Source organism: Hemiscyllium ocellatum, chromosome 3 (assembly GCF_020745735.1).
Source record: "Hemiscyllium ocellatum isolate sHemOce1 chromosome 3, sHemOce1.pat.X.cur, whole genome shotgun sequence".
NCBI lineage: Eukaryota > Metazoa > Chordata > Chondrichthyes > Orectolobiformes > Hemiscylliidae > Hemiscyllium > Hemiscyllium ocellatum.
In genome coordinates this window covers 133,027,246-133,043,117 of record NC_083403.1, presented here as the reverse complement: position 1 = coordinate 133,043,117, position 15,872 = coordinate 133,027,246, and the positions used below count along the sequence as shown (strand labels likewise).

At 40.8% G+C, this 15,872-nt stretch overlaps 1 protein-coding gene across 6 annotated transcripts in view; it reads left to right on the top strand.

The window, feature by feature from the left end:
* The window catches only part of LOC132807940 (CYFIP-related Rac1 interactor A), a 205,065-nt gene that overhangs the window by 56,111 nt on the left and 133,082 nt on the right, over positions 1–15,872 (top strand). Inside the window, exon 2 of one of the 6 annotated variants that reach the window (XM_060821853.1) lies at positions 10,456–10,521. The exons of 4 other annotated variants lie outside the window; for them this stretch is intronic. The gene's annotated coding sequence lies outside the window, so the exon portion shown is untranslated. Of the gene's footprint in view, positions 1–10,433; positions 10,522–15,872 lie in introns of all 6 variants that reach the window. One more of the 6 variants, XM_060821858.1, reaches the window with a different exon arrangement.

Genomic DNA, 15,872 nt, shown 5'->3' with positions numbered 1-15,872 from the left:
ATTTGAGTTATAAGGAGAGGTTGGACAGACTGGGGCTTTTTTTCCTAGGAGTGTAGGAGGTTGAGCGATGGCCTTATAGTGGTTTAGCATAGATAAGGTGAATAGCAAAGGTCTTTTTCCTAGGGTAAGGAGTTCAAAACTAGGGGACACCATTTTAAGGTGAGAGGAGAACGATTCAAATGTGATCGGAGCGGCAACTTTTTCAGAGGGTGGTTCATGAAATGAACTGCCAGAGGAAGTGCGAGATGCAAGTACAGTTACAACATTTAAAACACAATTGGAGAGGTACATGAATAGAGTCATAGAGATGTACAGCATGGGAACAGACTCTTCGCTCCAATCTGTCTGTGCTGACCAGATATCCCAACCAAATCTAGTCCCACCTGTCAGCACTTGGACCATAGCCCTCCAAACCCTTACTATTCATATACCCATCCAAATGCCTCTTAAGTGATGCAATTGTACCAGCCTCCACCACTTCCTCTGGCAGCTCATTCCATACATGTACCACTCTGTGTGGAAATGTCGCTCCTTAGGTTTCTTTTATATCTTTCCCCCTCACCCTAAATCTGTGCCCTCTAGTTCTGGACTCCCCGACCCCAGGTTCTGGATTAGTGGTGCTGGAAGAGCACAGCAGTTTAGGCAGCATCCAAGGAGCAGCGAAATCGACGTTTTCGCTGCTCCTTGGATGCAGTCTGAACTGCTGTGCTCTTCCAGTACCAATAATCCAGAATCTGGTTTCCAATATTTGCAGTCGTTGTTTTTACCTTCCCGACCCCAGGGAAAAGACTTTGCCTATTTCCCCTATCCATGCCTCTCATAATTTTGTAAACCTCTATAAGGTCACCCCTCAGCCTCCGACGCTCCAGGGAAAACAGGCCCAGTCTGTTAAGCCTCTCCCTATAGCTCAAATCCTCCAACTCTGGCAACATCCTTTATAAATCTTTTCTGAATCCTTTCAAGTTTCACAACATCTTTCCGATAGGAAGGAGACCAGAATTGCATGCAATATTCCAACAGTGGCTTAACCAATGTCCTGTACAGCCGCAACATGACCTCCCAATTCTTGTACTCAGTACTCTGACCAATAAAGGAAAGCGTACCAAACGCCGCTTTCACTATTCTATCTACTTGCGACTCCACTTTCAAAGAGCTATGAACCTGTACTCCAAGGTCTCTTTGTTCAGCAACGCTCCCTAGGACCTTAGCATTAAGTGTATAAGTCCTGCTAAGATTTGCTTTCCCAAAATGCAGCACCTCGCATTTATCTGAATTAAACTCCATCTGCCACTTCTCAGCCCATTGGCCCATCTGGTCCAGATCCTGTTGTAATCTGAGGTAACTCTCTTCACTGTCCACTACACCTCCAATTTTGGTGTCATTTGCAAACTTACTAACTATACCTCTTATGCTCGCATCCAAGTCATTTATATAAATGATAAAAAGTAGAGGGCCCAGCACCGATCCTTGTAGCACTCCACTGGTCACAGGCCTCCAGTCTGAAAAACAACCAGTCACCACCACCCTTTGTCTTCTACCTTTTGAGCCAGTTCTGTATCCAAATGGCTAGTTCTCCCTGTATTCCATGAGATCTAACCTTGCTAATCAGTCTCCCATGGGGAACCTTGTCGAATGCCTTACTGAAGTTCATATAGATCACATCTACTGCTCTGCCCTCATCAAGCTTCTCTGTTACTTCAAAAAACTCAATCAAGTTTGTGAGACGTGATTTGCCACGCACAAAGCCATGTTGACTATCCCTAATCAGTCCTTACCTTTCCAAATACATGTACATCCTGTCCCTGAGGATTCCCTCCAACAACATGCCCACCACTGAGGTCAGGCCCACTGGTCTATATTTCCCTGGCTTGTCTTTTCCGCCCATCTTAAACAGTGGCGCCACGTTTATCAACCTCCAGTCTTCTGGCACCTCACCTGTGACTATCGATGATAGAGATATCTCCGTAAGAGGCCCAGCAATCACTTCTCTAGCTTCCCACAGAGTTCTTGGGTACACCTGATCAGGTCCTGGAGATTTATCCACCTTTAACCATTTCAAGACATCCAGCACTTCCTCCTCTGAAATCTGGACATTTTTGCAAGATGTCACCATCTATTTCCAGACAGTCGATATCTTCCATGTCCTTTTCCACAGTAAATACTGATGCAAAATATTCATTTAGTATCTACTGAAGAGTCTGTTTGCATGTTGTATGATTCTAAGTGGTTAAATGCAGCACAAGTCATATTGTACAAGTGCTGTATGAAGATTTGTCTTCCCACTCCCATATCATCCTTGAAGAACCCCTCATTGTTCACAAGTAGAGACCGCATGCTCAGAAAAAAAGTCTGGCCACTCCAGATATGGCCACAGACATTTTTATTTCCAGTGTGCATTTACAAGTTGCATGAGTATTGGAAGGCAATTCAGATGACACTTGACACAGTGAGGTGCAGGTTCAGCATGGTAATCAAAGCCTCACTCAAAAGCAGTTGAAAATGTGTTGCTGGTTAAAGCACAGCAGGTTAGGCAGCATCCAAGGAATAGGAAATTCGACAAAAGCATCCAGGTTTCTTTCTTCCTTGCAGAGTCTTTATCCATTCTCACCCTCAGCTTTTGACTTAGTGTAATATTAAGTTCAAGTCCTGAGTCCTGGCCCTACAGTTTAGTTGTGCTGTACAGCTCCCCCTAAGGAGTTCAGAGCTAACTGGTAGATGGTTGGTGAAGATGATGTTTGGTATGCTTGCCAGGATGATCAGTGCATTGAGTATAAGAGTCATGTTGCAGCTGTACAGGACATTGGTTGGAATACTTTTGGAATACTGCATCAGTTCTGTTCTCTCTGCAGTAGGAAAAATGTGAAACGTGAAAGGGTTCACAAAAGATTTACATGGATGTTGGTAGGGTTGGGAGTTTGTTATAGGAGTAGGCTGGGGCCACTTTCTCTGGCGCATCAGAAGCTGAGAGGTGAATATATCGAGGTTTATAAAATCTTGAGGGGCATGGATAGTGTGAATAGCCAAAGTGTTTTCCCCAGGCTAGGGAGGTCCAAAACCAGAGAACATAAGATTAAGGTGAGAGTGGAAAAATTTAAGAGACCTATGTGCCAACTTTTTGACTCAATAAATATGGGATGAAAAGAATTAAAAGACCACAATGAAAATGGAATAAATAGACAAGGATGGAGCCTGTTCTCATAATTCCAGATGTATTTCACTGAAAATAATGGTTTATGGGTTCTGTTTTACTTTTCTACTATGTGTCTCCTTTTCCTGTTTTCAAATCTTTTTATTACAAGATATTTTGTGCTTCCTGTGGCATAGCTTATCATCAAAACATCTCATTTAGTTTTAAAAGAGAAGGATTGATTTCATTGTTAGCAAAGGTGGAGTGCAAGGGTCTCCGATTTACAAACATCTAACTTACGAACACTCATACTTATGAAAACAATCCAATGCTGAAGTATGATTTTAAAGATGAAATATTAACATTTCCTGCACTTGACAAATGGCTACTTTATATTGTCCTACACTGTTTTGCCACTTGCACACAAATCAGCTTATGAGCAGACTCAAAAACAGAACTCGTTTGCACCCCAGGAATGCCCATTGATATTTTACCACTGTGATGATATGTCCTAAGACATTAGAACAGAAATATTAGGTGTATATTACAATTTTCAAGCCAAAGTTTTGTGTGTAAAATAATGACCACATCTTAAAAGACTACATTGCACAAGATGACATTTCCAATATGTACACAATGCATCGACATTGCAATCAGTGTGAAATTGCCAGTTAGAATTAGCTTTATGTTATAGGCTATTACTCATTAGAACCTTGGTCAATAGCTCAAAACATCTCACTTGTGGTCAGTTAATAAGAAGACTTTCATTCTGTTTCTTGAGTGGTTTTGAATCAAGATTGCAGAAGTGAAAAAAAAGACTTCCTTCCTTCCTTTCCCCCCGTCCCCCCGTCCCCCGTCCCCGTCCCAAGTGCTAATGCCCTTTTACTCTGAACCTTTAGGTAATTGAATCTTAATTTTCCTTTGTACACTTTGCACTTGAACAGTGCATGTGCATTAGGAAAATGGAATTTGTGCCTAAGTTCCACCTCTTATCTTCGCGTACTGAAGGGTGCAACTATTTTTGTATTTGTTCATATGAGAAGTGAAAATGAGCTTCAGTGGAGGTAGGATGGGTTGATTTTGAAATGCAGTGGGAATGTGTTTGCTTATGATATTTTGTTCAAATTACCAGGTAGGGAGCTAAAGAAATTCAGCATGTCTATAAAGACACTTACAAATTTTTATACATGCACAATCGGGCCCAGCCACCATTGCTGGGCCGAGGGGCCTGTTTCCATACTATAGGGTAACTAATCTAATTTTTTAAAAACTCAATTTGTAGCATGTTATGGATATATTCTCAGCACTTCTTTTATAAATGTGGCTTCCAAGCACCATACCTACTCTCGTAATGGCAGTGCTGTAGTTCCAAGCCAAGGACTGTATATTTCTCGCAGTTTAAAGGAAGGGATTCTGTTCTGTATTTGCATCTGATTCAAAACACAGAAATATGTCTCTGAAAAATCATGTCATTTATAGATGAATATTACCAATGGTGCTGCTGATGTCAGAAAACAGTGCAATATGTATAATGTCAAATTTCTGGTGGTTGATTCTTCATATTTTTTTGCTGAGAATTGAATAATCAAAAGCTTGACCTAAAGATTGGACTTCCCTGTAGCAACTTCATTTGATCTCATTTGTGAAAACTTAAGTAGTGTTTGCAGTTGGAAATTGCAAGTTCCTTGTTAACAAAGACATATGACCTGTGATGCTTCATCTGGTTAATTTTTGTTCATTAATAGTCTTGGATTGGTCAGAAATAAAATATGCATATGTTGTAAAAATCTTGTAAAGAATTTGAAGATGTTCTACAAATTGGTGATCCATTTGCCTTGGATTTATTTACTGCTTAGAATTGTGACAAGGATTCATCTTACAGCTGAGTTAGCTGTTCTAGGCCTGACACTGAGAGACACTGTTTTTGATTTAATTTTGCTCACTTGAAATGTCGATTGGGCAAAGGGGTGCCGAGGTCAGCTTTTCCAATTTGTGACACTCCAAGTTCCTGGCTATTGAAATAAACGTCTGGAAAGCTAGGGGCACCATAAGTTTGAATGTAATTTAGTTTCTCGGTTTAGTGAAGGGCAGAAGCTGCATTATGTTGTTGTCATCATCAATGTGCATTTTTGAGGTGGTACTTACTCAGCAGTCATGTGTTCGATTTATGTTTTGAAGTGGATTAAAGTGATCAAAATAACAATATAGAGCTGCATGAATTAAAGCAGAAGACAATATTTTACAAGAATATTCCTTGCATAGAAGTGGCTAAATGCCTTTTGAGGCAAAAAGTGCTTAGATGGATAATACACATTTTCTGAATTAGGAATTTTGGCATGATGTTAGCACAATTTTTAATTCTACACTGAAGATTTTCTCTTGTGATAATGCATTTTAAACTTAACCTTTGCATTTTATGACTGTTAAATAGCAGAACTGTGGAGTGCTTTTTATGTAATGTTGATGACTGTTCACCCTAAAGTTGGTAATTTTTCAGGATTCTTGAATGACATCATCAGTGAATCACAACGTAAAGGATTGTGCTGTTGCCTTATGTTAAAAATGAATACAGCATTGCGAGGGAACTATGAAATTGAACCAAAATTGTGTAGCTGAGGTCAAACAGAGCTCTCATTTACATAGTTATGTAGGAGGTATAATGAAATGCTGAATTATATGAGAAAATGATACAAAGAACGAATGATTGAATATGCAAGCAAGTGGTGGTATGCATGTTTCACATCCATAAGTTGCTGCGTATAGAGTATCCTCAATAGATCTATTGATGATAAAATCTATTATAGTAAATATTGGCTAAGAAAACCTTAAGCATTCAAATAAAAAGACTATTCTGCATCCCCACACCCATTTCTATGCCCACACATGCAGTATATTTTTCCTCTAACAAGTTGTCATAGAAACTCGCATTTCATCAGGCACTTAAGCATGAATTTGATAAGAAATAGTCCTTTAGCTGTTTCTGTGCTTGGGAGCTATACTGTGGGTGGTTAGGGATGGCTAGTGGATAGATGTGAGCACAAGTGCATATATTTTAATAAAGGAGAATTGAACAAACATTATAGTCTTCACCTGCCCTCTTTGATCATTTAAGGTTTAAAAAAAACTGCTTCAATTTTTAAAATTATCTATAGGCAGAAGTCAATAATTTATTCATTGTGTTTCTTTTAAACAGCTTGTTGTGACAAAATATACTGTTCTTTAAATATCAAGGTGAGAAGTGAAGTCATTCTAACTTAGAATGTGTGTGCTGCATTTTGGCACTGCAGACTCCAGAAGGAAAACACATGGGGGGGGGGGAGGGCGGTGCATAGGTCGCATCGTGTTAGTTTTGCAAATTGCAATTCAAAGCCATTACATCAGGAAGACTTCTCGATTTTCCATCTTTCCCATCCACCCCTCTATACCCATAACCCCAAAATCTAGAGTTAGTAAACCATGTTTGACTGTTTTAAATAGCTTTCATTGGTCCAAATCTTTTAACATCTGGACAGTTGGGGACTGGATGTATCACCATTAATATGCCTTACTTCCTCAGAGGACCCAGCTGTTTGAACTTCCAACAAGCAGTTACCCTGCTCGCACTGACATTGACAGTCAGAAATTTTAGATTGTCAGGCAGGAAGCATTACAGATTAAAACCAAATCTAACTCTTGATTATCTATATAGTTGATGCTCCTTCCCAAAAACAAATCTAAGATTAGCTAATTTTGACTAATCGAAGGACTGGATTCCTAAAGGTTCAGCAGCACACAAAATGATGCATCCTTTCAAAAGTGTATTCATTCTACATCTGCCTACCATGCATTTCATATTTGAGCAGATGCTTATCAATTGCTTGATCATGCAGGCAGCTGATTAATTTGGAACGAAAAGCATATGAAAACTTCCTCCCTCTACTCTGTCCTCAGTTACCTGGATACAGTACCAACAGCGATGAATATACATATGTGAAGATTTCAGTGATTGCTACATAAATATCAGCTTTGACTGTTCTGCATTGAGCAGCATGACATTTTTGCGCATTAGTGATGGCATCAATTTGCCAGATGTGTGTAAAGTTCTGGATGCAACATTAAAAACCATTTTACTCATGCAGTAGTTGTAACAATGTCGAGATCAATTTGGACAATAAAATACAAAGAGTTTCAGAATCTTACTATGACCGCTGCATTTTCTCCTTTGGTCTGTTTTAGTTGATAAACCCCACATGCCACACCCATTCCAAATATTATCAGCAGAGTTTTTTTTTGAGAGCCGTTTTAATTAAACATTGCTTAATATCATATCACATGGATTGGTTGGAGCAGCAGTTAGAGGAAATGTAGAATGTACAAACTTCAGGAAAGGTAGGAAGGATAGGCAGGTAGTACAGGTGTCTTCTGTGGCTATCCCCATTTCAAATAAGTATGCTGATTTGGAAAACAGAGAGGGTGATGGACTCAGGATAAAGTAGCACGAACAGCCATATTTTTGGTATTGTGACTGGCTCTAATGTATTGAGGGGTACTTTGGGTTCTAAGCGATTGATTGTGATAGGGGACTCTGTAGTTAGAGGCACAGACAGACGTTTCTGTGGCAGCAATGAAAAATCAGAATGATGTGTTGCCTTCCTGGTGCCAGGATCGTGGATCAGAATAAAAGATGAAATCCCTGCCTTCGGGGTGAAGACCTCCATACATCCATCAACCCCAACTCGCTATGCAATCTAAGCAGTTGGTGGATTTGAAGAGACATACCCGCAAGACTCCTAGGCATTCTGTCCACCTCGGGGTTAATAATATGGTTAAAGTCACCCCTATAATTGTATGGCGCACCCAAAGGTCCATTAATCTAGAGAGCGCATCTGTTACAAATTTAAAGGGATATGCTAGGGGGCAGAATACGTTCAGAATCCTATTACTACTCTTCTTGTGTTAAAGCTTTAAGTATAAACTGCCCGGACGTATTCTTTATTTGGCCTAGCATTTGAACCGCTAGGTTCTTCAGAATGAGAATAGCAACTCTATTTTTCAAGTTAAAAGATGAAAAAAACACCTTTCCAAATCCTCTCTGTTGCACCTTCAAATGCTCCTTATCAGTTAAGTGTGTCTCTTGTAATAAGGCTACATCAACCTCTTTACTAAGGGTTGACAGTATCTTTTTTTTTCTCTTGATGAGTGACTCCCCTTAATATTATACCATTTAAACGAATGGCTTGCCATGATCATCCGAAACAGTCCGAGACCCTCTGGGAGGAAGAACCCCACTGATAGCGTGCCCCAAGTAGAGCTATAAACAGTTCACATAGTTTTGGAAGTTGCATTTTTAGACCTACTAAATCGAAATTGCAAACAATCACTTTTACAACATAACCTAAAACGTAACTGAAAGGAGGCTTTCCCCCTTGTCCATAGGGGCACTCATACCACTCATTAATCCCAACATGACTCCTTCCAGCTGGAGCCATGCCCCCACCCCAGACACCACCAAGCAAGAAAAACAATCACCAATATCTTATGACAAGAAAGAAAGAAGTGGGTACCCAACCCGTCCCTTCCATTCTGTAATCCTAGGCACTCCTGGCAGAACAACACCATAAAAACAAAATTAAATAAAATTGTAATTCTGACATATATTAAAAGGGAAACCAAGATCGCCCCCCAACAACCAGGTAAACCAGGCAATTTACAGACAAAAGGGGCAGAACAAAATAATTGTCCATTATAATTCAGGCCAATCAGTCTATTTTAAAGCATCCAAGTCCTTTTCCTTTTCCGGCGAATCAAAGTTGAACACGGACCCTCCGGGGCTGAAACGCAGTATTGATGGATATCTCGCTGAATACTGAATGTTAAGGTCCCTCAGTCGCTTTTTTACCTCTTCGAAAGCCTTCCTCTTGCAAATCATGACCGGAGAGAAGCCCTGAAAAAACATAATTCTGATCCTTTATATACCATAGCCTGGGTATCCTTCGCCAGTCCTATAGAGGCTTCTAGCATCATTGGCTTGTCTCTATAATGCTAGTGTTGCACTAGGACCAGGCAGGGGTGCTGGTTCAGTCTGGGCCTGCGCACTGCGACCCAGTGGGCCTGCTTGACCCGCACCTGGCCTGCCTCAACCTCCAGCCTTAGAAACTGTGGGAGCCATTGCTTCAAAAAGTTGATGAAGTGGCTGCCTTCCTTCTGTTTGGGAAGCCCCAGCAATCGCATATTCTTCTGACGATATTGATTTTCGAGGTTGTCGACCTGCTCCTCCAAGGCCTGAACCCAGCTCACTGAAGATTCGACAACGGTCTCGAAAGGTGCGGCCCTTTGCTCCGACCCCTGACATGTTGCCCAAGACTCAATCTCCAGGTCATACATTTGCAGCATGATCGACATCGATTCCCGCCTGGCCCAGGTCTCCTCCATCAACACATCAATCTTCTCTGAGTTTTATAAACTCCGAGATCAAACTCTGCTCTGCAGGTGAGCCCTCCGGAGAAGCTGTGGAGGCCAACACCGTGGCCACAGATGAGCTGTTGCTGTGGGGGAGGAGAGGGGTCCCTGCCTCTTGCGAGCTCCATGGTCTTTTCCCTTTTGTCACTTCCAAACTGCACCAAACTATTTAGAACTGGAGCAAAATAGGCCTGTTTTTAACAAATTAAACAGTGAAGGGAGGCTGAGTGCCCCACTTTGGGTTCTGGGGCAGAGCTCAGCAAAAGCAGACCCACTGGGTCGTCGCCATCTTAAATCCCCCTTCAATTTTATTTTAAGCCTCTAGACCATCTTCTAGTTGTGCCTTTGGTTGTTTCAACACCCAACTCTGGAATGCTCTCCTTATGTTTTTCTATCTTGCTTTAAGTAGCTCAAAAACATCCTTTGTCGTCAAACTTTTTTCCTCATCTGACATAATATCGCCTTCTCTGGCTAGTTGTCATACTTTGCTTTATAATTCTCCTGTGAGGTGCCATGTGATGTTTCATTACGTAAAAAAATGATACATAAATAAGTTTTTGCTGCATCAGTAAAACTCGCCTGGGCTTAGAATTGCCTGATTATTCTTCATGTTGAAATTGCCTCCTTGCATTTTCTTCCCACACAACAAATACTCGCTGGAGCTAACTGTGAATGTTGGTGATTCTAATATGTCAGTTTAAACATTGCCTTCATGAGAAAATACATAATAAAAACAAAACTTTAATTTTAAAATATGTAAAACATTTTATATTTTGAACTGGTATTCTCAAGTTTTTTTTGTTTTGAAATATTCTTTTCAGAAGAGCAATTAGACTTTTTGTTTTTGCATGTGTGTCTTGTGCAACAGGTGTGAAACTTTCTTTTGACAGCGATTATTCAAAACACAGCAAGCCAGGAAGTGGTGTGGCCAAGAACCATTCATGTTTTGAACTAAGGTATGCTACATTCTAATTTACCAAGTCGTTAGACTGTCTATAAAGGATGTATTCTGTCAATTTTATTTCAGGCTGTTGTGGTCTCACATGCGATGCAGTATGACTACAACAACATGCAATGTCTGCATTCATTGGCTGAACCAATTGTTGCTTAAATTTGTTTCAATTTATTTTATTACATTCAAGTTGTTTCATATTTGTTGTGGAGCCAAAATCCAGTTTATTTGCAGCATTTGAAAGCACTGACAGCATTCTGTTTATTTTTTGAAACCAAAACAGAAATTGCTGGTGAAACTCCGCTGTAATGGCAGTTGTTGTGGGATGAAAGCAGAGTTAATATTTCGAGTCTGAAGATTCTTCATCAGAAACTAACATTTTTTTTGTTTCTTTATCACATGTAACTTTGCCATACTGCTTTGCTAAAATAACCTACAGAATGATAAACCATAACTTTCATATTTATATTCCTGGTGTTTTATGTATACCGTGTTTGTAATGTTCTGTATTGTATTTGCATGCTGTTGCTGCCTTTGCAGGACAGACTGTATCTGCTTTAAATTGCAGACTGTTTCATGTTGAGATGTTTGCCAGTCTAACAGTTCCCTGCTGAGTTCTTCTTCCTTATAACTCTCGCCACTGTTATTTTTCTCACTCCTATTGCTTACAACACTACCCTACGTAACAAATATGGTTTAACTCATTCTACAAGTTCAGGCCACCTAGTTATAGCATATTGTCACTTCCCACATTCCCTGCCCACAGTTTTTTTTTAATACTGTACTGTTTGTGACAGCTAGAACTCTGCTCATATTTGATTTCTTCAATTCGATCTCCATGAGAGCTGCATTATTGTTAACACTGAATCAAACTGAAACCGTAGATTCGATGCTTCCAATCTTTAACTTTTAAGCTAGCTAACTTAAGCAGGCAGTGGGCAGATGGAATATAACATGGAAAACTGTGAGATTGCGACCATTTTGGCAGGAAGAATAGAGGTATGGAATATTATTTAGAGAGAGAGAGACTGCAGACATCTGCAACAAAGGGATTTAGGATTCATTATGCATGAATCACAAAAAACAAGTCTTCAGTGGTGATAATTTACTACCAGGCATGATTATCCACCTACGAAGTTGTGTCAATGATCATGAGTTCTCTGGATCGTTGGATGGCTGATGAGCCTAATCTGACTGCGAACTTGCCCTGTGTTTCCAGGAGGTGGAATTGGTCTAGAGATCACTGGCTTTCCTTTCTTTGGCTCCTTTCTAAGTCTCCTCTTACTGACAAGTATTCTTACAGAATCGTGTCCCTCAGACAAAAGGCTCCTTCATGTCAGTTTCTTCTGAATGTCTCCCAAGCGTTAACATCCATGTTGGATTTCTTGAGTTAAGCCTTGAGAGAGTCTTTGAAGCACTTCCTTTGCGTGTCTCGCTCTCTCTCTCTCTCTCTCTCTCTCTCTCTCTCTCTCTCTCTCTCTCAAGCATTCCTTGAGCTGAGTGAAGAAAGTTTGCTTCGGCAATCAAAACTCAGGCATCCTCAGCACATGGACATCCTGGTGAGGTTGGTTGTAAATGCTCATGCCCTCGATACTGGTGCTTATTAGGTGCTCAAGGACGCTGATGTTAGTATGCCCCCAGGTAATGTGGAAAATCTGAGAGTTGATTGGTATTTTTCCACAGCCTTGAAGTGGCATAAAAATGCAGTCCAAGTTTTGGAGCAGTACAGAAGAGTTTAAAAAATGATTGCCTTAAATGCAAACAGTAGTATCAGCACGGATGTTTGTGGTCATCGATGACTCTTTCCTAGGATGTTGAGAGTGGTGCTCATGGATTGGGTGCAGAATTGAAATTGGGTGTAGACAGCCTTCGATGAGAAATGGCTTCTCATGTAGGGGATGTATTTGGAGGGATAGACCAAATCTTGCCCTGGGATGTGTTGATAAAGAACTTGAGATTGAGGCTGAGACCAATTCTTTGTTTTTGCTATGCATCTGCAAAGGGTTTTTAGGAAGCTTGACGATTCTTTTCCTGAGAGTACAGAGATGGTATTGTCATCTGCATAAAGAAGTTCCAAACATGATGTCAGTGTTTCCTTTTTTGGATGCCAACTGATTAAGATTATCTACAGGTGGGCAGCAAGCTTCTCAATGTCTATATCAGAGGGAAGCATACTCCTGACTCCTGATGAAGATTGATGACAATGAAGCTAGAGAAAGGAGTATTAGCTGCCTTTAATTGCCTGTGAGAAGGTGGTGGTAAGTCATCTTCAACTGTGGAGTCCAAATGGTGTAGTTAAGATCCACTTTGCTGTTAGAAAGGAAATTCCAGAGTTTGGATCTGTAAATAGTGAAAGAATGGTAATATTGTTTCAAGTCAGGATCATGTGTGGCTTGGAGGGGAATTTGCATGCGGTGGGCTTCTCCTATTTCTGCTGTCTTGTTCTTTTGGATGGTAGAAGTTGAAGGTTGGTAAAGTGTTATTCCCATGCACAAAGCCATACTGACTCTCCCAAATTAGTCCCTGCCTTTCCAAATTCATGTAAATGCTGTCGAGTCCATCTCTGATCCACGTCTCTGTAATTGCTATGATATCCCTGTCCCATGTTCCCTACCATGCCCTGAGTTCATCTGCCTTCCCTGTTAGGCCTTTTGCGTTGAAGTAAATGCAGTTTAGTTTCTCAGTCCTACTTTGTTCTCTGCTTTGTCCCTGCCTGCCTTCATGGAGGAGAAAGTGGGGACTGCAGATGCTGGAATCAGAGTCGAGAATGTAGTGCTGGAAAAGCACAGCAGGTCAGGCAGCATCCGAGGAGCAGGAGAATTGACATTTCGGGCATGAAGCCCTTTCCTGATGAATGGCTCTAAGGTAATGAACCTGGCTGTTTGTGCTACGTTCCCATGAGTGTCCATCACCCCCAACATTTTCCAAAACAACATACTTTTTTGAGATTTAGATAGCCACAGGAGAATCCTGCACTACCTGCCTCCCTCTCCTATCTTTCCTGGAGTTAATCCATTTACCTGACTGCATCTGCGGCTCTTCTCCTCTTCCCACGACTGCCATCCAGTAAGAGATTATTGGACAAACTAGAATTAACCACATGAAAAGGAGGGAGAATCCTATAAAGTTAGGCAGGAATTTATAAAAGATCTTTTGAGGTTAGTAACATCTGGATTACTCCTGGTGCTACGAGCTAGTGAGAGTAGGAATTGGGGGATACAGAAGATGAATGCATGGCTGAGGAGCTGGTGCAGAGAAGAAGGGTTCATTTTTTGGATCATTGAAATCTCTTCTGTGATAGCTGTGACCTGTACAAGACAAACAGATTGCACCTAGCTCCTGTAAATTCCTTATTGCCTCTAACTGCTGCTCCAACTGATCCATATGATGGGATTCGCAACACATTTTCATGCAGTAATCATCAGTAATATGGAAGCTCTCTCTAATCGCCCACATCTGGCAGGAAGAGCACATCACTCTACTAAAGGCCATCTTTGCTCTTTCACAATCTACAAACCCAGAAAACAGCCAGCTTTACAACTCTTTAAAAACTGCTCCAGACTAACTTGAGTACTTATGGTTCATATTTTTAAAATTTAATCAAGAGCCAGATTGCAATGAAACATATAATCAAGAAAGGATCCACTCTACTTATTTTGTAGGTTTACAGCAAGATTACACTTAAAAACTATGCGCTTAACTGCTCCTGTGCTGTGTGCTCGCTCTGTCTCTCAGGTTCCTCCAAGGTCAGCTGTGAATTTCACTTTTTTTCTAGATGCACTCCAATGTCCAGAGATACTTGAACTCAAACAGCAAAGATGGTAACTCTGCAAATTCACTGCCGTGTCAGACAGCAGTGTAGGTTTCTTTCTCTGATCATGTGGTCGCTTATCTTTTTTGTCATCCTTTTTAAAGTGCTGTTGTTTTGCAATTTTTACCACCCAAAGTTCCAAAACAATGCAACAGCATATAAAACAGTAATTGCTACTCCACGAATTCGAGGAACTCGCCTCCAACACCGAAAATGCTTCAAAATAGGAGCAGCTCTTACAGCCACAATTTTTTTCCTGTCCTCCATCTTGGATTACCCAGAATCTTGCTGCCAGACTTGCTGAATTTCTCCAGCAATTTGTTTTTCGTTATTCATTCTTTGAGGACAAAAGTTCAAGTTCCATTATGGCACATGATTAAAATTGGAATTCAGAAAAAAAGTCGAATTTTTTAAAAATTAGCCTAATGACAACCTGATATTCACTTCAATTGTTGTAAATTGTTGACACCTGCTTCACTAAAATCCTTTATGGGAAGAAATTTGTTGTCCTTACCTGGTCTGGCCTGGTCTATTCCCACAGCAATGTGGTTAACTTTTAACTGCCCTCTGGGCTATAGATGCAGGCTTAGTCAATGGCACAGTCACCTTGTTAACCATTTGGATAAAACAGTTGTTTGGGCCAAGTTGATGTTCAGCTTCCTGTGTGTTCTTGGTGATGTACCCATTCATCATCATCTTGACCGATGCCTTGTGGATGGTAGACAGACACAGGGAGTCAAGAGAGAACTTTGTCATCAGAACATTTAGCTGCCATACATTTGGTCCCTTCATCTAAGTAGATTGAAAATAGCTGAGACTGCAGCATTGATCCCTGTATCCTTCTCTTAGATCTTTCCAATCTGAAAACGATGCATATGTGCCATCTTTGTGTTTCCTGTTAACTAACTAATCTTCTGTTCATACTAATGTTATCCCTTACAAAGTAAGTTCTTATTTTGTACAGTGATCTTTGAGATGCGGCACCTTACCGAATGCTTTCTGCCTCGAAAATCAAAGTACACCATTCTTATTTCAAGACCCGAACTGTTGATTCTTCTGCTTCTCTGCTGCTGCCTGACCTGCTGTGCTTTTCCAGCATCACACCCTCGACTTTGGTCTCCAACATCTGCAGTCCTCACTTCCTACTACACTATTCTTACGTCAAGGTGGAAGTAGCGTCATTGAAGAAAATGCTGATGATGGTTGTGCCGAGCACACTACTCTGAGGGAATTCCTGTAGTGGCATTCTGAGATTGAAGTAAAAAACTTCTTACGGCTGCAACCTTCTTTATGCTAGACATAATAATTTCAACCAGTGGTAATGTATCAGCCTGATTCCCATTGACTCCAGCTTTGCTCAGGATCATTGATGACACATATTTGGTCAGAGCTGGCTTGATGTCCAGGAGAGTCATCCTCCTCTTAATCCTGGAGTTCAATTATTTTGTCCTGGTGAGAAATCACCCAACTAAAACCCAAATCTCCAATGCTGAGGAAACAGTCCTACATCTATCCACAGGGTAATGTGGCACATCTGGGATCTC